Source organism: Littorina saxatilis, linkage group LG8, assembly GCF_037325665.1.
Source record: "Littorina saxatilis isolate snail1 linkage group LG8, US_GU_Lsax_2.0, whole genome shotgun sequence".
Lineage (NCBI taxonomy): Eukaryota > Metazoa > Mollusca > Gastropoda > Littorinimorpha > Littorinidae > Littorina > Littorina saxatilis.
This window is the reverse complement of record NC_090252.1, coordinates 68319550-68341827: the sequence shown is the minus strand read 5'-3', so window position 1 is coordinate 68341827 and position 22278 is coordinate 68319550. Positions and strand designations below refer to the sequence as shown.

The window sequence follows — 22278 nt, the reverse complement described above, 5'->3', positions numbered from 1 at the left end:
CAGACGAACTTTACCGACCGCCATCTTGGATGTGAATACAACAAGGGTGCCAATCCGGGCGCAAAGCGGCGCATCCGTTAAAAGGTACTTCGCATCGCTTTATCGACTTGAAACTTTGGGAAACAGCAGGAAAATGGTCAAACTAACTGTTCAGAGGGGTCTCATAAGAGTTCAAAGGCTATAAATTGGTTTATAAAAGTACCTCTTTTGTGTCTTCTTCGCCCGATATTCTGGCCGGCGAGCTCGACAGTGTTGGACTCGCCATCTTTCTCAATCTTAAAGTCAAGAATGTGCTCTACGTCTTCGACAGGGTGCCCAAGTGATGTAAATTTGGACAAGAATAGAAAAGAGGACCCCAAAACAGAGACAGTGTGAGTGATCAGAAAATGGGGGGCCATTTTCAATGACGTCAAAAATTGAGCTGCGCACGCATTTTGTAACATACCTATTCACGACTTTTTTCCGTGACCTTTCGTATTTCATGGGGGCTGCCATTTTGGTTTTGATGCGCTTCCTTTTCCGGTTTACGTATTTTCCGGTTTAACATAGCATTTGCGTTTTTTTGTCAGAAGAGTGATATTTGGTTATGAAGGAAGTCAAGTCCGCCATTACCTGCAACCTCAGTTGAGTGTTTACTTTGAACTTAAACTTGAACCGTAACTTGACAGTGTGTAGCCAGTTCGCAAGACCTGTTCATCTTCCTACCAGTTCCAACTGTTGTTATCAATGGGTCGCGCAGCTGGAGGAAGTGTTTATTTTCATTTGGAGCCCAACTTCAGTTCAAAACCAGTCAAGAACTGGCCTTGACATTCGTTTGGAACTTAGTTCAACGAGTATTTTCTCGAACGTAACTTTTGACCCAGCTGGTTGGCATCATGAATTAGACGTACACCGGCAGTTATAAATCATGTTGTGCAAAAGACTGTAAAGAAGTAGAAAATTGTGGAAAATCGGGAATGCTTTCTCAGTTTGTGCACCCTGGCAACATTCATCAGGAAAAAAAACTGCATATGCCTTCCTCTGCAAAACAAAAGTCGCGCGAAGAATGCTGAACGGGCAGCGACGACTAGCTGTTCTTCTTCAAAGTAATAAACTACCCCCCAAACCCTGCAAGTTTGTGCGATTTACTTTGTGGACATGAAGCCAGCAGAGGGCTCAGGAATGCCCACTTAATTCCTTGATTTTACTTCCGTCACAAGAACTAAAAGAACATTCAATGTTCGTTAAATCTGTGGATCAAGTGACTCTAGAAGCGGAGGAAATGAAAATCACCGGCAGATCTGTACAAGATGTTGAATTCTGCCAGGGAAACGAAGCCGCTGTCACGGCAGAGAAGTCTCCGCCTACGAAAGTCGGTAGATCTAGAGCAAGGTAAACATACGTTTTTCAACGCTTGTTCACAAACACACACACACGTACACAAACACACACACGCTCACACCATCACACACACACTTATGAAAGAGATGGAACAGCTGATCGAGTGATGACAATGTTGATTGATAAGTATTTTTTGGTGCGGTGAACTTGAGGCAATATTGTTCTATCAATCCATCAATATATTTTACACTTTCACCCCAGAAATGAAGCACGTGTACACATATTGAACAAAAGAACCATTTTAAGCTTCCATTGGTATTGTTTCCTCTTTTTTTTGCAGACATGTTGGCAGGAAGTGAGTGTTTCACCCCACTCTTGCAAGGTAGGTTGATCACTGATGACAAGTTCTGATTGTTTTTCCTTTTTAATATTAAACGGATGACAATCCGTACTCTGCAGATGGATCTAACCGAGATGGATCTAACCGATACACGGAAGCAACATTGGGAACACACTGTTATTCAGTCTGTGAATAGTTCATGTGTGAGGGGTATTACTGCAAGTACGTTCACTAATGTAGAGAAATAATTTTGGACTCAAACTTCAAGTTAAATTGTTTCTGCTGTCAGAGCCATCTTTCTGAAGGAACAATATTTTACATGCCACTGGATTGTTGTATATTCCTTATTTTGCAATGACAGGCTCAGCTTTCATTTGATTGTAATGTGTTTCTTATTTGAAGCTTTGTAGTTTGTATCATAAAAGCTCTGTAGAAGTGTTGCACTTGTTTTGCAGACTGCATTAGGCGTGGTAGCTATTGCACCTCCCCCCCCCCCCCCCACCTATTTATCTAACACACCCACCCACACACATACTGTCACAGGGTGCTGACAAAGGATCTTTTTCTATTCTCCTTCAGGCCATCGCTTAATTTCTTGCAGACTGAGGAGCAGAGGACGTTTGAGCCGCTCCTAAACCTGAGGCACACAAGCCACAAGGTAAATAAGGTATCAGTATAAAAACAAATGTTTTCACTTTGATTTTTATCGCATCATTTTTTTTAATTAAACTCTGTAAATTGTGGCAATTACACATTATGCTAATAACATTATTATGAAGAATGAAGATTTTCAACTTATCATTGAAGAAATGAAATCAAGCATTTTTGTTCATTCTGTATTTGATTATTATTTTCCAGTCTTTGGGTTGGCATAGTGGGTGAAATAAGGGTGAGGAGTGTCGGTTGGTGTTATTTTTTCGGTCTTGGTATTTTTCCCACGGTATTCATGGTTATGTTTGACTTTAGTGCAGATTCCAGAACAGCCTCTTAAACTGAAAAGCTACAAGGTCAACAATATAAACAGGTTACTGGTGTCTCAGGCATTGATGTTTTTAAAAAGATTTGCACAGCAATTTATGTGTTTGTAAACAGATAATGAAAATAAAGCATAACAACTTTTATATTTTGTAAGTGGAATTAAATGTTTTCATTTTTTATTTTGAAGTGTTTTTGTATTCAGGTTTTATTGGATGGGTGGGAGGGGGGGGGGGGGGTGGTTTTGGTGGTTCTGACTTTTTATGATGTAAGGATTTTTTTCCTTAATTAGTTATTTAATTAGTTTATGTAGGGGGGGGGGGGGGGGGGGGGCGTGGGATTTAAAGTGTATTTCTGGCTTTCGGAGAGGTGCTAAATCTGTTAAAATGGAAATGAAATAAAACAATTGGTGGTGAGGGTTATTACAAAAAAAGTAAGGATTATTTCTCATACCTTTTTATTTTTTACCCAAAAATTATGTTACTGAAATTATTCATTAATTTTTAAAGAGGCAGACTGTGAGACAGGTGATGTAATTGAAGTTAGAATATCATGAGATGTTACTTACTTTCTTTACAATATCATCTAATTTGACAGTCCGACACTGAAGACTGCAGACTTCATGGCAGCCACTGACCTGACGATATGACAGCCATGAATTGAATATCAAACGCAGAAGAAGAAAAAGAAGAAGACAGTCTAACAGGAAAATAATTCTGGTATGCTCATAATTTCTATGCCAGTTTGAAAAAAGTCATGAATTGAAGTTTACCCAGGTTAGACATTAGCATGTCGTAATTGTGACAATGAATGTATCCGTAAACGCACCAATAGACTTACTTTGAAAAATTGAAGTCATGCATCGTCAATATGACTACAATCACAAACTGAATAAGGGGAAATCATGTCAATTTGGTGGTCTGGATCATCAGCTGTTGCTCATTCGCTATAATGGTCTACTTGACAAAGCCCGTCTTCATGTGCTTCTTTGTTTCTTTATACCTAGTGTAGACAACATGTGGGCGTTTGCAGACTGTTTATTGTATTGCTGTTGTTTGTTTGTGAGTAAAACTATGGTGTGACCTCAATTGTTTGAAATTTGTTGTGTATGTTCTACTTTGTGTAAGGTGTTTCTCCATGCCCCCAGAAGAACCGACATTATATTAAAACCTTCATACCCTGAAAATACTTGCATACTAGATGTTGTTTCTTATTGTAATGATTGGGGACAGGCAAGCTCTTAAATTGTGCAAGCCATCAGAAAACTGTCAAGTCTGATTTGCTAGAACAAGCGATATTAACACGTTATTAAGATGAATATTTGATTAAATATGTGCAGGAACTACTTCAGCAGATTCATATGGCCAGTCTCACAATGCAAGAAAGGTGAGTAAATTGAATTATGTCTCTCCCACCTGTTCTGTGTTTAGTGTCAGCCGTGATTGCCTGATGAGAATTTGAAAACATGTTGCTAACTAACATGAACCCAACCATGAAACGTGATGTAGGTGAGTAGCCCATCTAGAAAAACGAACCTGTTCTAATTCCGAATTAGAACAGGTTCTTTTTTCTAGATGGGCTACTCACCTACATCACGTTTTATGGTTGGGTTCATGTTAGTTAGCAACATGTTTTCACATAGAAAATGGTGGGCACCTGAACAAATATCTGCACATTACAATGAAGTCTTACTTTTTAATCTGATGGTTTAATAACCCCCAAAAACCCAACCAACCAGCACCCCCCCCCCCCCCCACCCCCACCCCTCCAAGAAGAAGCTCACATAACTACCAACTACACAATTTCATTACAGAATCAAACAATGGGAAGAATCAGGATTCAGCAGTGCTAGGTCGTTGGGGGGGATAGCTATCACTAGGCACTCAGCAATGAATAGTTGAGGTTTTCACGGACATTAACAAAATCCGGTAACCTACGGACAGTAAATTTCACAGGGAAGGGAACAAGAACGTCAAAAATGGAAAAGTATGTTTTTTCTTTCAAACCATTGATAGAGCTCTGAAGCTTCACACAAGTTTTGCAGAGAGAGCACTCGGCCTCTTCATTTTTGGCACTAAAACATGCGCACACACAAAAAGAAAGTTTTTAACAAGAAGGGCAAAGCCCATACGACTCACATGCTTTACACATTTTTCCTACCAAAATACATGTGACCTTGACCCAAGGTCAAGGTCATCCAAGGTCATGCAACACAAAGCTGTTAATTCAAGACATAGGAAGTACAATGGTGCTTATTGGCTCTTTCTACCATGAGATATGGTCACTTTTAGTGGTTCACTACCTTATTTTGGTCACATTTCATAAGGGTCAAAGTGACCTTGACCTTGATCATATTTGACCAAATGTGTCTCATGATGAAAGCATAACATGTGCCCCACATAATTTTTAAGTTTGAAACAGTTATCTTCCATAGTTCAGGGTCAAGGTCACTTCAAAATATGTATACAATCCAACTTTGAAGAGCTCCTGTGACCTTGACCTTGAAGCAAGGTAAACCAAACTGGTATCAAAAGATGGGGCTTACTTTGCCCTATATATCATATATAGGTGAGGTATTGAATCTCAAAAACTTCAGAGAAAATGGGAAAAATGTGAAAAATAGCTGTTTTTTAGGCAACATTTATGGCCCCTGCGACCTTGACCTTGAAGTAAGGTCAAGATGCTATGTATGTTTTTTGGGGCCTTGTCATCATACACCATCTTGCCAAATTTGGTACTGATAGACTGAATAGTGTCCAAGAAATATCCAACGTTAAAGTTTTCCGGACGGACGTCCGGACGGACGGACGGACGGACGACTCGGGTGAGTACATAGACTCACTTTTGCTTCGCATGTGAGTCAAAAAGTGGCACCGATGTATTCTCACACTCACAGCCTTAGAATATTGCAGTTTGTATGTTACCAAATTGAGGCATGATTTTACTCCATACCTGACCAAATCTGCGACAGTCGGGCAAACTTCTTACAAGTCGGATTGGGCCTTCAATCAAATACTCAGAAACCAGCAGCTACTTCCACTGGGCGAAAAGTGGCGTTTTGTATCTTACAAAACTACTCAAAATCCCAACAAAACTTCAAGTTTCAATGGGTTTATCACATTTTGGTGTTCACGACAACGCCAGATTTTGATTGGATTTTGTTGAAGTTATCGCTGCGAAATTGCCTGGAATTTCAGCGCGTTTTGCGACGGTCAAAACATCATGTTAAACCATGTTACAGCATGTCTGTAACATGCAAAAATGTCAAGTTTTGATGGCATTAAAGCTTTGGTTTAACGCCAAGTAACATCATGTTATCGTAGACTTAACTTGCAAAACTGCTTGTTTTGGTGGTGTTACAGCTTGCTTGTAATGTGATTAACATCATGTTATTGCTGGTTTAACATGCAAAACCCCATGTTATGTTGGTGTTAAAGATTGCTCAAATGCCTATTAACTCCATGTTATGTTGGTGTTAAAGCTTGCTCAAATGCCTATTAACACCATGTTAGTTGGTGTTAGGCTTGATTATTAATGTAAAAAAACACCATGTTATGACGTTCACATAATTGTTTTCACCTGGATGGAATTTTGTGGAAAAGAAAGCATGTTGTTTGGGAATTGTGTGCGGGTTTCATGCTTGGATATTGCACTTTGCTGACTTGTCACAGGTCAATTGACATTTAACAATATTAGTTTTCAAATGCATCATCCTTCACACATTATGTAAACATCTTTAACATTAACACTTTGGTTGTAAAATTATTGCACTTTATTCAAACAGGACAAAAACAAAAATGCTGATTCACAATGTACAATAGCAAAGGACTATTTTGAGTGGAGACAGTGTTCATCCACACTATAATTGGATAAGCTAAAATAAATTATTCAAATCGGTGAAGGCCACATGAAATGAAAACACACCATCAGTAAATTACTTCCCTTGTGATTAAGAGCGTCATACCCATAAAAGCCATGTAAGTTTTAGCCCATGTGAGTGTGTGTTGGGAGGGGGGGGGGGGGGGGGGGCAGATGCCCTGTGAAAACATTGGCCATAGATATATATGTGAATTACTTCCCTTGGGTATGAACATTTATGAATGATTAAATGGGTGAAAGAAGGCCATACAAAATAAAAATCAGCAAATAACTAAATCACTTCCCTTGTGAGTAAGAACAGTCACACCAATGTTCCAACTTTTTACTAAAAATTCGCCTACAATGTGACCTTCAAAGTTGAAAAGGGGTAACTGAACTTCATGTTTGGATGTCATGGAGTCCAACATGTCAGTAAATTTTGAAAGCCCTAGATTCATAAACATCTGAAAACTGCTCAACGTCTTTGCATCACGGCACATTAATAAAAGTAAGAGTTAGTAAGACTGGCCTAACTGCTATGGTGAGGCAGTAATCACTCGTTGATGAATTCTTTTCTTTCTTTATTTGTTGTTTAACGTCGTTTTCAACCATTCAAGGTTATATTGCGACAGGAAAAGGGGGAGATGGGATAGAGGAAAGGGGGAAGATGGTATAGTGCCACTTGTCAATTGTTTCTTGTTCACAAAAGCACTAATCAACAAGAAGAGCAAACGCTCGATCGAGTCACTTTCGCAGTTCTGAATATTATGAGGCATCAGATGGACAGGAAGAAATTGCTATTCACAAAACAATGAGTCACGTTCACATAAAATTTGAGCCCGGTCACTTTTATAGTTTCCGAGAAAAGCCCAACGTTAAGTTGTGTGTTGCCGAACAGAAAAGGCTAGTTATCTCCCTTGTTTTTCTGATAACGTTCGTAAAAGGCTACAGATGTAAATACTTTGATGTAAAGAATAATCCTACAAAGTTTCAATCACATCCGATGAACTTTGTCAAAGATATAAAATGTCTAATTTTTCCTTTGACGCTGACCTGTGACCTTGAAAAAGGTCAAAGGTCAACGAAACCATCGTTAAAGTGTAGAGGTCATTGGAGGTCACGACTAAACAAAATATGAGCCCGATCGCTTTGATAGTTTCCGAGAAAAGTCCAACGTTAAGGTGGTGTCTGCGGACGGCCGGCCGGCCGGCCGGCCGGCCGGACAGACTAACACTGACCGATTACATAGTCACATTTTCTCAAGTGACTCAAAAAACTGCTCCAGGGGCTTGCAACGTAGTACAATATATGACCTTACTGGGAGAATGCAAGTTTCCAGTACAAAGGACTTAACATTTCTTACATACTGCTTGACTAAAATCTTTACAAACATTGACTATATTCTATACAAGAAACACTGCTTAATATGGAGGTAAATGCACAACAGGTTGTGAACAGAAAATCCAAAAACGTAAGGTCTTAAAAGCGGGGAAGTTTGAAAAGGGGGGAGGGGGGGATCTAAAATGTGGCGATCATAACAACCGGCATGGGTGGCCGAGTGGTAACGCACTTGCGCTCGGAATCGAGAGGTTGCGTGTTCGACCCTGGGTCAGGCCGCTATTTATTTCTCCCCCCTTTCCTAACCTAGGTGGTGGGTTCAAGTGCTAGTCTTTCGGATGAGACGAAAAACCGAGGTCCCTTCGTGTACACTACATTGGGGGTGCACGTTAAAGATCCCACGATTGACAAAACGGTCTTTCCTGGCAAAATTGTATTCTTTCTTTATTTGGTGTTTAACGTCGTTTTCAACCACGAAGGTTATATCGCGACGGGCAAAATTGTATAGGCATAGCTAAAAATGTCCACCAAATACCCGTGTGACTTGGAATAATAGGCCGTGAAAAGTAGGATATGCGCCGAAATAGCTGCGATCTGCTGGCCGATGTGAATGCGTGATGTATTGTGTAAAAAAATTCCATCTCACACGACATAAATAAATCCCTGCGCCTTGAATATGTGCGCGATATAAATTGCATAAAAAAAAAATCAAAACAAAATCCCTGCGCTTAGAACTGTACCCACGGAATACGCGTGATATAACTATAAGCCTCATATTGATTGATTGATTGATAATTTATCTAACAAAGTTCAGGTATGGATATATATATATATCTGTACACACAGTCACTATGTACATTGCATCTGTTCTCATTCGGCACATATCCGCATCCTGCCTAGACGGTTAGCTTCAGTCGCTTCCTGTAACGTTGATCTAACGCCAGCATTCTAGCCTGTTGATACACAGTTTCTAGAATTCTGAGTGACCTGCTGCAGCACAGCTGGTCTCGGCTTAAAAAATCTTGGTCAACAAAGATGGGGTACAAAGTGTTATAAAATAAAGCGTCCTTCCAAAGTCGATGACAGGTCCCCAGAGTATTCACAAAATTATATGGTACTGGAAGCCTTGCATGGCGACGAAAAAGATGTCCACGCCTACATGAAGAAGTATCCTTCACGGCTTCAGCGGAAACAGTCGGCTGGGGATGAGGACTAATGGTGAACCTATGTAAAAAATATAGACAAGAACAAAAATATGTCAATGGGAAAACAAAGAAAGAAGTAGAGAAGGACCTCCCCACCTTAACACAGTGAAAATGAAAAACACATGTGAATGTACTTATTTTTTAAACCCCCCCCCCCCCTCCAATTAAGACCAATTATCCAAGATATTTTTCAGTCCTCAAAGGAGAATTTCACTGTTCTCATGGAACCCTCAAGAAAACTGAGCTGTGCTAATATATTATATAACTGCAAACATCCCTCAAATTCAATATTGCAAGCCACTATACATTCCTCATAAAGGCACATTCCTTCATGCTCACGTGTGAAAACTAACATAAGTTTACAAGTGTGTATCTATTTATAATAATAATAATAATAATAACGGGCATTTATAAAGCGCCTTATCAGAAGTTCAAAGCGCGTGACAACAATACATGTATAAAAAATTCATACAATCACTGTCAGATTCAAACAACACATCATGCACATCTCACATCCCCAGACTCTATGCTAAGGCCAACAAAACAAAATAGTCTGTTTACGGTATCCCAACCGACCCCACCTGTATCTGTTCCTTGCTGTTCTCCAAGAGACACCATGGTGCAGCAAGCTGAAGGGTGTCCTGTCGTATTTCCTCGAAGTTGTAGTAGCGACTGACCTGCAGCAGAATTCAAATCAATTAGTCAAGTCACTATGACATATCTTTATTGTTATCGCCACACCAACCCTAAATTTTTCCTTCCATACTGTACAGGGTCCCCACTGCTTTTTAGAAACAAAATTCCATGACTTTTTCATGAGCCTCAATAACATTTTCCATGACTAGATCCACAGGTCGCCATTTTCGAACACGCAAACTTTTTACGTCTTGTCACTGCCAGTTTTGACACTGGCTTGCTTTGCACTGAATTTGAGTCAGTTTCTACGCAGTGTCTCTTCGACAAGCAAGTCAAGCATTTGCTAGGCAGTCAGATTATCGGTAATGTTTGCTGGTCCTGTCATTTCACTAAACTGGACCAGCCACTGTTTGTATCCATCTGCACTTTCGTAAATTCTGTTTCGTAACCGTCACTGTGACTTGACGAACTGTCATTTTTTTCACCGCGATACACAGTTCATTGCGAAGATCTTCCTCGGTAATTCGTTCCAATTCCGCATACTTTTTGTTGTCAAGAAACAACTGAAAGAAAGTTTCAAACTCATCATCCTCCATCTTGCTTGTCGAAGCGCTAAAGTACTTTATCGATGCAAAAACAAAAAACTTCGACGAAACCGACTCAAATGCAGCGCAGACGACACGACGAGATAACGGAAGGAAGTGAGCCTCGCTTTGGCTCAAGTGCCGTTAAAAATACCGTTATTCTCGTATGCAAATATGAACGAGAAGTTGGTCATACGAACAAGCCTTGTGCTGGAGACGCAAATCGCGGGGGTGGGGGTGGAATGGCTGGGCAACGAAAATCGCCGCTGGCGTGCTAAAGGTTAATTTTTCTTTCTTTCTTTTTTTTTTAAATTCCATGACTTTCCATGACTTGAATTGAAATTCCATGACTTTCCAGGCCTGGAAAATTAAAAATCAAATTCCATGACTTTCCAGGTTTTCCATGACCTGTACGAACCCTGCTGTATTTGTTATCCTGAGAGAGAAAAATCCATGTTGCAGACTCAACTGGAAAAATTCCCTTCTCCATCATCTAGTGGACAGAGCTCACATGATTACAAACAAATCTTTTTTTAAAGTCACATACTTTGTGCGACAGTGTTAGTTTACTGCAACTGTAATTTATAAATAGCAAATTAATAAATATCACTTATCACTATCAGATAATCAGCTAAATGCCTGGCAGATGACCCTCATTCAAAGTGAGTCGTGGCTAAACCATGAAACTAGAAAAACAGGTTATACAGTGGAACACCCCTTTTAAGACCTACAATAATCTGAGAAAATTCAGTCTTAAAAAGGAGGGAGTCTTAAAAGGGGGTAATTTTACAGAGGTTGTGAACAGAAAGTCTGAGAAAACAAGGTCTTTAAAAGGAGGGAGTCTTAAATTGGGGGGTTCCACTGTACCACAATATAAATCTCACACTGACAGCGGACAAAAACTGAGAAAACACCCAGTATACATCGGTACTCACAAAAGAGTTACAAGTAGCATCTCCAGGAGCCGAAATCCCAAGCCCTTGATATCTGCACGTTTAGCATCTTGTACCTGGAATAGTATGAAGATAACATGTCATTGTCACCGTCAGTAAATCACTTTATCAAAATTATCAATATCATATGATTACTTACTAAAATAACTTTATGAAGTGATCTAGCACTGTCAATGGCAATAGTATCATGACAGTTTGACAGTGAGATTACGATTAATCATCCTCATTAACAAATAACATAGATCAGTTCTAATGTAGTACCTGTTTGTAGTGAACTCACCAGCAGGAGTATTGCATGTATTAATTGCGCATTACTGAATCCATGCACCCACATAGTCTCTTACTAATTTGCAAAACCATAATGACTTCAAACCTCTGATGAATTACATAACTCATTTATGAAGAGTAGTTAATACTAATAGTTGTAGTACAAACCCAAGTTTGTGTGCGTGTTTGTATGTGTGGGTGGGGGTGTCGAGGGGTGGGGGGGGGGGGGGGGACGGGGACGGTTACCGATGGTTCACCCACAAAAATGTACACTTACTAAGTAACACTTAAGTAACTATTTTCAAAGCTTCTTGCTTACCTTGGAATAGTGTCAAGCAGCTTATGTTGTGTCTAGATCAGCCATCAGATCTTCACACTCAGCGGGGTCAGCCTGCACATGCTGCAAACTGGACATGCCTGCAATTCTTGAGTAACCAATCTGTTGTTGCGGAGACAACGGAACCATGCTCAAGTCAGGTCCAACTGAAATAAAAGCATATTGTTAGCTGATAAATGATTTGGTCAAGCAAAACCATGCGGTATTTTTTGAGTCACTTGAGAAAATGTGACTCTATGTAATCGGTCAGTGTTAGTCTGTCCGGCCGGCCGTGGCCGGCCGGCCGTCCGTAGACACCACCTTAACGTTGGACTTCTCTCGGAAACTATCAAAGCGATCGGGCTCATATTTTGTTTAGTCGTGACCTCCAATGACCTCTACACTTTAACGATGGTTTCGTTGACCTTTGACCTTTTTCAAGGTCACAGGTCAGCGTCAAAGGAAAAATTAGACATTTTATATCTTTGACAAAGTTCATCGGATGTGATTGAAACTTTGTAGGATTATTCTTTACATCAAAGTATTTACATCTGTAGCCTTTTACGAACGTTATCAGAAAAACAAGGGAGATAACTAGCCTTTTCTGTTCGGCAACACACAACTTAACGTTGGGCTTTTCTCGTAAACTATAAAAGTGACCGGGCTCAAATTTTATGTGAACGTGACTCATTGTGTTGTGAATAGCAATTTCTTCCTGTCCATCTGATGCCTCATATAATATTCAGAACTGCGAAAGTGACTCGATCGAGCGTTTGCTCTTCTTGTTTAATAAAATATTTAAATTTAGGCAAGCGATTCACAGAGCGCAGCGCGCTGTGCAGCGCGGCAATTCACAGAGCGCGGCACGTTGTGCAGCGCAGCGATTCCCAGAGCGCGGCTATTGCTCTCACCAGCGCAGATTGTTGATGCGCTTTATTTTTGTACATGTATGCATGATTATCAGCAACATTTTACAGTCTTTCTTTGAAAGCAACTTCAGGGCTGCAAGACTACAAAATTGCACTTTATGCAGACTGAATATATATATATACGCGTTCAAATCAACTGGAAAAAAACCCACGCTGAAAAAATGATCTGCGCATGCGCGAATTCCAAAATGGCTGCTGAAGTGTTAAACTGGTGTGACACCGATTAACAGTTCCGCGGCACTGTACTCGGATAATTGTTTAAAAACGTCATCCCAGTTTAAAAACTCAGCTCCTTTCCATATATATATAGTAGAAGCCATTGCAATGACATGTAGTGATATGAGTATGAGTATGACTGCCAAGTATTCAAGGTCGGTGTCACAAACTGAAAACTCTGCCTGAACAATCCTTCTCATTGCGGTCAATGCGCATGCGCTAACATGGGGAGATTAATCAGGTCGTGAACAACCTAACCCTTAGCCTTACCCTAACCCATGGTTCGATCGGTCAAAGGGTCGCATTTTTGTAAGTCCAAGATTGGCGCATGCGCATTGACCGCAATGAGAAGGATTGTTCAGCAGAGGTAGGCACGTTTTTACATCGACGCGGCGATATACTGGTGAATTCAGTTGAAAGAGTGAGAGAGAGAGAATGGCTCAGCTCTGTTTTTCGTTTTATTGACAGTTTTATTTCTCAAATAGATCAGATAGATGTAGCTGTTGTAAACTTTGCGATTGTGAAGGAAATGTATCGGCAGAATACATCGCGCGTCGTGAATCGCAGCGTTCCTCGTAGTGCAGCGCGTTGTAAATCGCAACGCTGCACAACGCGACGCGCGCTGTGAATCCACTTCGTTAAATTTATGTATACCTCGCTGATGCAAAAATAATGTACTTATTAACTATTAGCATTTAGCTGGTCATTCAAACCATAGCTTGTTTAAAGCTAGTAGTAGCAGTAGTATTTAGTACTAGTAGTAATGATTTAGTAAAATACTACTATAGTAGAACTCGAACTCCTATTGCTAGTAAATTACTAATTAGTGCACACAAGAACAACAATGGCAGTTGGCAATGGCACTGGCAGAATACGATCAAATATCATTATTAGTCTCACCATGGGTTGACGTCCCATCAAAATGAATCACTGAATGAATTAGGGACTGAATCAAACTTCAGAGACATCATTGCAATTTTTCACAAAGACTGATTTTCAGCAAACAGCCATGTTTACCTGTACAAATGTATCAGTGCTATCACTATGACTATGAGTATGACAGTGTGGTAACTGGTAAGCTTAGTATTTGGTTCGAGCACAGGCGAAAGGTATCGTCCACTGGACCACAAGACTACTTTCATACTCAATACCAAACACTGTACATAAGGAAGTTGTGGTCCAGTGATTGAGTGAATACCTTCCGCCTGTGGTTCGAGACAGAGACAAAGTTGAAACTTAATTCGAGAAGCCAAACGGCTGACGAATACTTACGTATTTTGAGCAAACCCCACACACGTCGACCTCAAGTTGATGTCTGCTGGAGTACGTAGTCATAAAAACGTCCATAAAGCTTGGTTTTGAAACGTTTCTTTGCACGAGTTAGATTTATCCGCCATTTGTGATAACAGTTTACTGTACATGGCGCATGCGCGGTCTGCGCGACGTTACCAAACTATCGCCGGCACAGGCCACTGGCACTGATCTAAAAAGAGAGACTGACAAGTACAGGCACCTTATGGTGACTGATAACCCGACAGGCACAACCATGCTGTTGTTGTACGTTGTTGTGTTTTGTAGTTGTTATATTTAGTCAAGTTTTGACTAAATATTTTAACATCGAGGGGGAATCGAAACGAGGGTCGTGGTGTATGTGCGTGTGCGCGTGTGTGTGTCTGTGTGTGTGTGTAGAGCGATTCAGACTAAACTACTGTACCGATCTTTATGAAATTTGACATGAGAGTTCCTGGGTATGAAATCCCCGAACGGTTTTTTTCATTTTTTGGATAAATGTCTTTGATGACGTCATATCCGGCTTTTCGTGAAAGTTGAGGCGGCACTGTCACGCCCTCATTTTTCAACCAAATTGGTTGAAATTTTGGTCAAGTAATCTTCGACGAAGCCCGGACTTCGGTATTGCATTTCAGCGTGGTGGCTTAAAAATTAATTAATGACTTTGGTCATTAAAAATCTGAAAATTGTAAAAAAAACAAAAAATTTATAAAACGATCCAAATTTACGTTTATCTTATTCTCCATCATTTGCTGATTCCAAAAACATATAAATATGTTATATTCGAATTAAAAACAAGCTCTGAAAATTAAATATATAAAAATTATTATCAAAATTAAATTCGGTCCAAATCAATTCAATTTAAAAACACTTTCATCTTATTCCTTGTCGGTTCCTGATTCCAAAAACATATAGATATGATATGTTTGGATTAAAAACACGCTCAGAAAGTTAAAACAAAGAGAGGTACAGAAAAGCGTGCTATCTTTCTTAGCGCAACTGCTACCCCGCTCTTCTTGTCAATTTCACTGCCTTTGCCATGAGCGGTGGACTGACGATGCTACGAGTATACGGTCTTGCTGAAAAATGGCATTGCGTTCAGTTTCATTCTGTGAGTTCGACAGCTACTTGACTAAATATTGTATTTTCGCCTTACGCGATCTTGTTTCAAGTTCAGATGATGAGGCCGTGTGCGCTGCCAAAAGCAACTAATTAAAAGTGTGTGTGTGTGTGTGTAAAGCCGAGCGGTGGTAGCTTCACGTAGCTCCTAATATGGACCGGCTCCTAATATGGACCACCTCCTGTTCTGAAAAACTAACGGCGCTTGAGCGCTCAAAAAAGTTTTGTTCGCTGTATTGCAGAAACACAAATCTCAAAACCGTTAGGCTTTTTCTCTTTTTTTCACTCAGTTTGGCAGCGTTCACTCTAAACGGCTTTGCCGCCGAAAACGGACTCGTTTCTGTCCACAGCCAAAGCTTTTATCACACAAAAATTGCTATATATGACAGCTAAGACCGCATTTGTTACATTTTAGCAGGGTTGACCCCGAGTTTTTACCGTGCAAACAAAAAATATTAGCAAGATCTCAAAGTATGTGCGAGTCCCCTAATATGGACCACCTTCAACAAATCGAGAAAAAAAAGCTAAAAGCTATTTTCAATAATTCATTAAGAAGCTTGCTGGAAATAACCTATAACTAGTCCTCGAGATTTAAAAAAAAAAGTCTTCTTTTCGTGGAAGTTGATAATTTCACTTATTTTCACTCTGTTTTTGATAAGCTTCTTTAGTTTCCTGGTGTGCTTCAAATAATGCTCTCATCAACCCGAAACAGATCAATCTAAAGCATATTTGAATTAGACTGACTTGTACACTAAGTTGTATCATGTTATTTTGAAGTATAGGGGGCTTTTTACAGTGATTTGTGAAGGCCGCTTCACTGATCCATATTAGGCGCCCAGGCTCCTATTATGGACCATTTGTGATTTTGTCTGTATTTAATTTTTGTTGAATGTTTATCAAAGCTATTTCACTCTAATAAGGCCTAACGGTTAACCTAAGAGAAAAGGACTACCAAACACAAAATAAAACTTCTTCGCAAGAAAACAAGCTAGTTATCAGCATGAAACAAAAAGTGGTCCATATAAGGAGCCCTTCCTAACTGTCTGTGTCTGCGTCGAAGATGTTACCGTGAATGTGTTTTTAAAAGACATTTGACAGGATGGCATTCAAACCACACGCACCAGACACGAACCGACGAACAAAATACTTCTGACAACAAAATGTAAAATCAATTAACAAGAGTGTAGTAAGATTCCAAATTGTATTCAGACCAAAACAACAATCATAAAAATATACATGGGTTCTTTCATATGTGTGTGTGTGTGTGTTGATGATGATAACTAGTTTTAACGTCCTCTTAGAACTGCAACTTGCTTTAGGACAGGTAGAGTTAATATGCTTTATGTGGGGACAAGACACTGTTGGCTGAATAGGTAAGTAAATAGATAACTGGAAAAATAATACAATGAAGAAGAAAAAGCTCGGTGTGAGGAACGGAGATCAGGTTTTTTTTTAAAACAGATATCCTATTTCAGCCTTCTACTATTGAGAGACACAGGGTGTATGCTAGCTTCCATTGAAGCGTGCAATGTTTATCTAAAAAAAAACTCATGGGGTTTCAGGTTATGTTCGTTGACAAGGGTGTGTAGGTTGCAGAAATCTTGCTGGAGTGATTGGCAGCGGTCAAAGAGGTGTAACAAAGATATAAACTGTCCACATTCACAGAGACGGGGAAAGCACTTGTGAGCGCATCCATGGCCATCCGTGCGAATTCTGAGAAGTATTTTAAGGAGGGAGGTGGGGAGTGTAGGCCTGTTTTGTTTTGTTTGTCGGGGCAGAATAAGCCAACCATGGGCATTGCCTTCTATTTTCAATTCTGTTTCCCAGTGACGCCAGGCAACTTTGGCCATTTTGTGTTTTGCTCCCGTCTTTGTTAATTTTATGTCATGAAATGCTGCTTGATCTGTAACAGCCTCTTTTGCTTCTCTGTCAGCCATATCCTTGCCTCTGATCCATGTGTGTGAGGGGAAGTACGTAGCCTAAGGGTCAGTTCTGTTCAAGAGGCAATGATCTGGTGACAGAGGAACAATATTTCCGTCTGAAGCTCTTCTCGGTTTCTGGAACCATTTTGAAGAGCAGTTATGCTGGTTTTGAGTCGGAGAGAATCACGACTCTTGTTGGAGGTCGAGGGGGGTCATTGATATAGTGGCATGCTCTTAAGATAACGTAGCCAGCATTTCTGCAGTGAAAATGGACACATCCTTGTTGAGTTTAATTTTTTTTTAACTTATTTTGAGGTCAGGAATGACAAAAGCACAGTCAGCTTGGTCATCATTTTTTTGGAGCCGTCAGTAAATATTTGTAGGTGATCTTTGTTATTGTTTGAGATTATTTCTTTTACTATTGATGAGACAAGTACAGGGTTATCTTTTTTTGTTACACCCAGATCATGATCAGGGATGATAATGGGGGATTCCATGAACCAAAATGGGAAGGGGTGAATGGGAATGTGGGCCATCCTACCTGGGTTTACCCCCACTTTCTTGAAATATCGGTTGAACATATAGTCTGCTAGTGGGATCGTTGCTTCGTGTATTTTGGGTGTTTTTCTTTTTAGGTTTTGGTAAGAGGCCGAGGTTATTGTGTCGAACTCAGCAGTGAGCTCTTCGTTCACAGCATTGTCAAAAGTACTTGCTCTTGATACGTACTGGGCCGACTTATTATCGAGGGGCAGCCAGCCAGCCTCTTGATACACTAGTTTGTTTATAGAGTCTTTTGGGAGATCAAAGATGAGTTAGAGTGCAGCCATTTCGGCTCTTAGGCACAATAATAGCAAACTAAAGAAGGGGAAGGGAAACGAAAGGGAGGGTAAAAACCACGCACTTCTTTACTCAAACTTCATAAAACCGACTGTAAAACTAACACCGGCTATTCTCCTTTCTCAATCATTATCAAAATCGATCCTAAAACAAAACAAGTCGCGTAAGGCGAAAATACAACATTTAGTCAAGCTGTCGAACTCACAGAATGAAACTGAACGCAATGCAATTTTTCAGCAAGACCGTATACTCGTAGCATCGTCAGTCCACAGCTCGTGGCAAAGGCAGTGGAATTGACAAGAAGAGCGGGGTAGTAGTTGCTCTGAGAAGGACGGCACGCTTTTCTGTACCTCTCTTCGTTTTAACTTTCTGAGCGTGTTTTTAATCCAAACATATCATCTCTATATTTTTTTGGAATCAGGAACCGACAAGGAATAAGATGAAAGTGTTTTTAAATTGATTTCGAAAATTTAATTTTGATAAAAAAATTTATATTTTTATTTATATGTTTTTGGAATCAGAAAATGATGTCAGATGAAGAATAAGATGAACGTACATTTGGATCGTTTTATACATTTTTTTTCTACAATTTTTAGATTTTTAATGACCAAAGTCATTAATTAATTTTTAAGCCACCAAACTGAAATGCAATACCGAGGTCCGGCCTTTGTCGAAGATTGCTTGACTAGAATTTCAATTAATTTGATTGAAAAATGAGGGTGTGACAGTGCCGCCTCAACTTTTACAAAAAGCCGGATATGACGTCATCAAAGGTATTTATCGAAAAAAATAAAAAAATGTCCGGGGATATCATACCCAGGAACTCTCATGTAAAATTTCATAAAGATCGGTTCAGTAGTTTGGTCTGAATCGCTCTACACACACACATGCACACGCACACACACACACACACACAAACTTGACTAAATGTAAAGAGACAGTATGTATTGCATCTAAACACGAGCTAAGTAAAACATTATCAGAAAAGGTAGAGCAAGAGAAATCCCAAAACTCAAATTCGAGTCACTGCAGTTCGTACTGTACAAGTTGAGAAAGTTGCAAGTCCAGTCAGTAGCCACCATCTCGGACGGATGTTTCGGGGAGGGGGGGGGGGGGGGGGAGTAGAACAAATGCCTATCTGTGGTCCTTCGCCGCTTCGAATTCCTTACAGGTCCCACACACATGGGAAAACGATTAACTCGGCCAGTAGCCTACCCCAGCAAAAGTGCAAAGGAATATAGAAGAAAACTAAAATCTGACCGCGCTAAATAGTCAGGTTAGAATGACCTACTTTCTCTGCTCAACGCACGGGCAATGCAGTCTCTCGTGTACACTGTACTGTGACAAGGCTCATAATTATAGAGAAAATAAGAGATACCCCCAAAAATGTTTGTGCACTGCACTTTTTTTCACATTTATAAACTGATGATCAGTGTGTGTATGTGTGTGTTCAGTTGTGTGTGCGTGTGTGTGTGTCAGTTCAAGGGGTGTGTGTGTGTCACTGTGTGCCCGTGTGTGTGTGTGTGACGGTCAGTCAGTGTGTGCCCGTGTGTGTGTGTGTGTGTGTGTGACGGTCAGTCAGTGTCAGTCACAGTGTGTGTGTGTGTGTGTGTGCATGTGTGTGCATGTGTGTGTGCCGTGTGCAGTGACAGTGTGAATGTGTGTGACGGTGTGTGTGTGTGTATGATGTATGTGCAGTGTGTGTATGTGTGTGTGTGTGTGTGTGTGTGACCGTGCTGAGAGAGAAACTAGAGAGAGAGAGAGGGAGCCGATAATCGTCTGATTCTGCAGGTTCGGCACCAGGCTGATGAAAACGCAGAATAATCCATCAAAACAACACTCTAACATCAAGTTTTAGAAACCAGAAAAACTTATCGAAACTCCATAGGTTTCGTGGTGTTTTGCGCACTGCTGAAACGCGTTTAACACGACGTGAATCGCCGTGCGTTAATGTAGCGAAAACGTCCAAAACGCAGACACCCAAACTCGATGTTTTACTGTGTTTTGCACCGCGCTAAAATCTCAGGGATTTGATTGCGTTACGGCAGTTTTTCTAACTTGATGTGAATCGCACAGGTATAATGCCACAAAATTCAGTTGATTAACTTCATGTTTCATGTTATATGCCACGTTATAGTGCCAAAACGTGACTTTTCGCCCAGTGTTTAAGTAATACTAGTTTTGTTGTTATTTTTTACAGCTTGTACTGAATGTGTTTTCTTTTATCTCCTCAGAATCGAGTCAGCCAGAGAAAGACCATTGAGAGGGAGAGCGCACAGTAAAGCATATATGGCATGCACTTCGGTGGACCAGTGCCATCATCTTCATAACAAGAGATGCAGATCATATTTTCTTATGTTTAAGTATAGCTGTTAGCAAAAGTATTTGACGATTCTTGGGTACGACTTTCGTGTTTAATCCTATTAGCTTGTGTACAGCCCCAAAATCTGTTTTATTTTGATTTATCATTTATAGTTTGAATTTTTTTTTAATGGAATTAGTCCAAATGTAAATACATCTAAGGTTGCAATATTGTTTTTTTGTATATATACCCTTAAAACTACCTCTTCATGTAAACAAAATTTAATTGTAAAAAGAAGTGTTTCTTCAAGGGAGATAATTTGAAGCGAATTTTTTTTTAAATCAGTAAAACTGCGTAGTGACATCCTCAATTAAATAAAAAGAATAAGGAATAAAGGTATACACACAGGTTGTACCCATTTTCTTGATTGCACTGCTTTTAAGTAGAAAGCTTTTTTTTCTCAGAATTATTTTACAAATAAAATTCAAGGGAGGCAATTGATATGATAAAAAGGAAGACTTTTTTTTCTTAGAATACTGTACACATTTAGTAAAGTATAATTTACAAGACAAAACACAGGTTTTTTTTCTGTGCCTACTACTTGACAAGAGAACCACGAGATTTTTGTGCAGATTATTTAAAATTTTCTGTACAGTATATTTTACAAAGACAGATCCATACAATATACATAATTTTGTAATAGATGTTTTCAATTTGTAGGTATGTTTTTTTTTTAAATCAACAGTTCGGATAGCCACAACAAGTGTGTATGTCTTGTGATTTGAGAGCTTTAGCACTGGATGCTTAGAATCCTCTTGATCATTTACTTCAGTAGGTAAAGCCACCTTCTCCAAAATCTTCTCTCCTATTCTGTGCTTACTAGAGTGGGTTTGACAAGAGAACCACGAGATTTGTTTTTGTACATATGTTGCTTTTATTCTGTACACTTTAATGATTTAATCCTATGTGCACATTTTTTTTAACTGTGTTTTTGTTTTTGTTTTCCTGTATTCAAAGTGTGTATGGAAACCACAACCTGTCCCAGCAGTATTATTAATCTGGATCTCCCTGCTAAGAACGTAATTAACAGAACGTGTGCATGTAGCTAAAGAACTTAAAAAGAATTTCTGCTACTTCACTCAAAATACGTCCATCCTCACACTCATATTTTCTTAAAATAATATTTGTTCATACAAACATGTTTGTGAATTATTCAATTTTGCGTAAAATATTCAATTACGATTTCTTTGTGTGTTGCAAAATTATGTAATAAAATTATGCAAGATCAAATTCAAAACAGCAATAAAGCTGCTGACGGCAGAATACCTCTGTTGACTTCTCTATCTGTTGGGTCAAACTATGCCACAGACATGTTTCTTCTAGAAGCTCAATATTACGTGGTACAGTCTCAAAGACAGAACAACGCAATAACCTTTTTTTGTGTAGATTCGATTGACTTTTTCCTGAAATAAAATATTCATGAAGCCGGTTCTGACTGAGTTAATATATTTCTGGAAAGCTGAACAACGCAATGCGTCTGTGACTGGTGAAGAAGCAGAGCTGGAGCTTTTTGTATTGTTTGTCGTTGGTTTTATTACACACGCACTCACATACGGTCAACAAAATGTTGCATGTTCCTGCTTGACAAACAAATGCCTGCATACATGCGTGCACGTACGAATGTACGAACATTCATACCTGTGCAAACAATCTGCCACTTCAAGTTCAACACCCAAACCCCACACATTCCTCCAAAAGGAGTCTGAAGTATAATACTGGCATTTGTGGTATTGAACGAGGACCTCAACTTCCATTGTCTAGTGCATGTGGGTCTCATGTTGTACGTGTGAAACCACTTACTTAAAAAAGAA

At 39.7% G+C, this 22278-nt stretch overlaps 2 long non-coding RNA genes across 2 annotated transcripts; one reads left to right on the top strand and one right to left on the bottom strand.

Moving 5' to 3' along the window:
- The first annotated feature begins 448 nt into the window (after positions 1-448).
- On the top strand, positions 449-21897 carry LOC138974234 (uncharacterized). Its single transcript, XR_011458353.1, has 6 exons — positions 449-1371; positions 1661-1702; positions 2240-2318; positions 3233-3354; positions 3975-4021; positions 20340-21897. It is a non-coding gene; the product is annotated as an uncharacterized lncRNA (long non-coding RNA).
- On the bottom strand, positions 6385-14373 carry LOC138974233 (uncharacterized). The gene is made up of 5 exons (XR_011458352.1): positions 14210-14373; positions 11796-11959; positions 11192-11265; positions 9618-9713; positions 6385-9055 (listed from the first exon to the last, which is right to left on the bottom strand). It is a non-coding gene; the product is annotated as an uncharacterized lncRNA (long non-coding RNA).
- Positions 21898-22278: the final 381 nt, after the last annotated feature.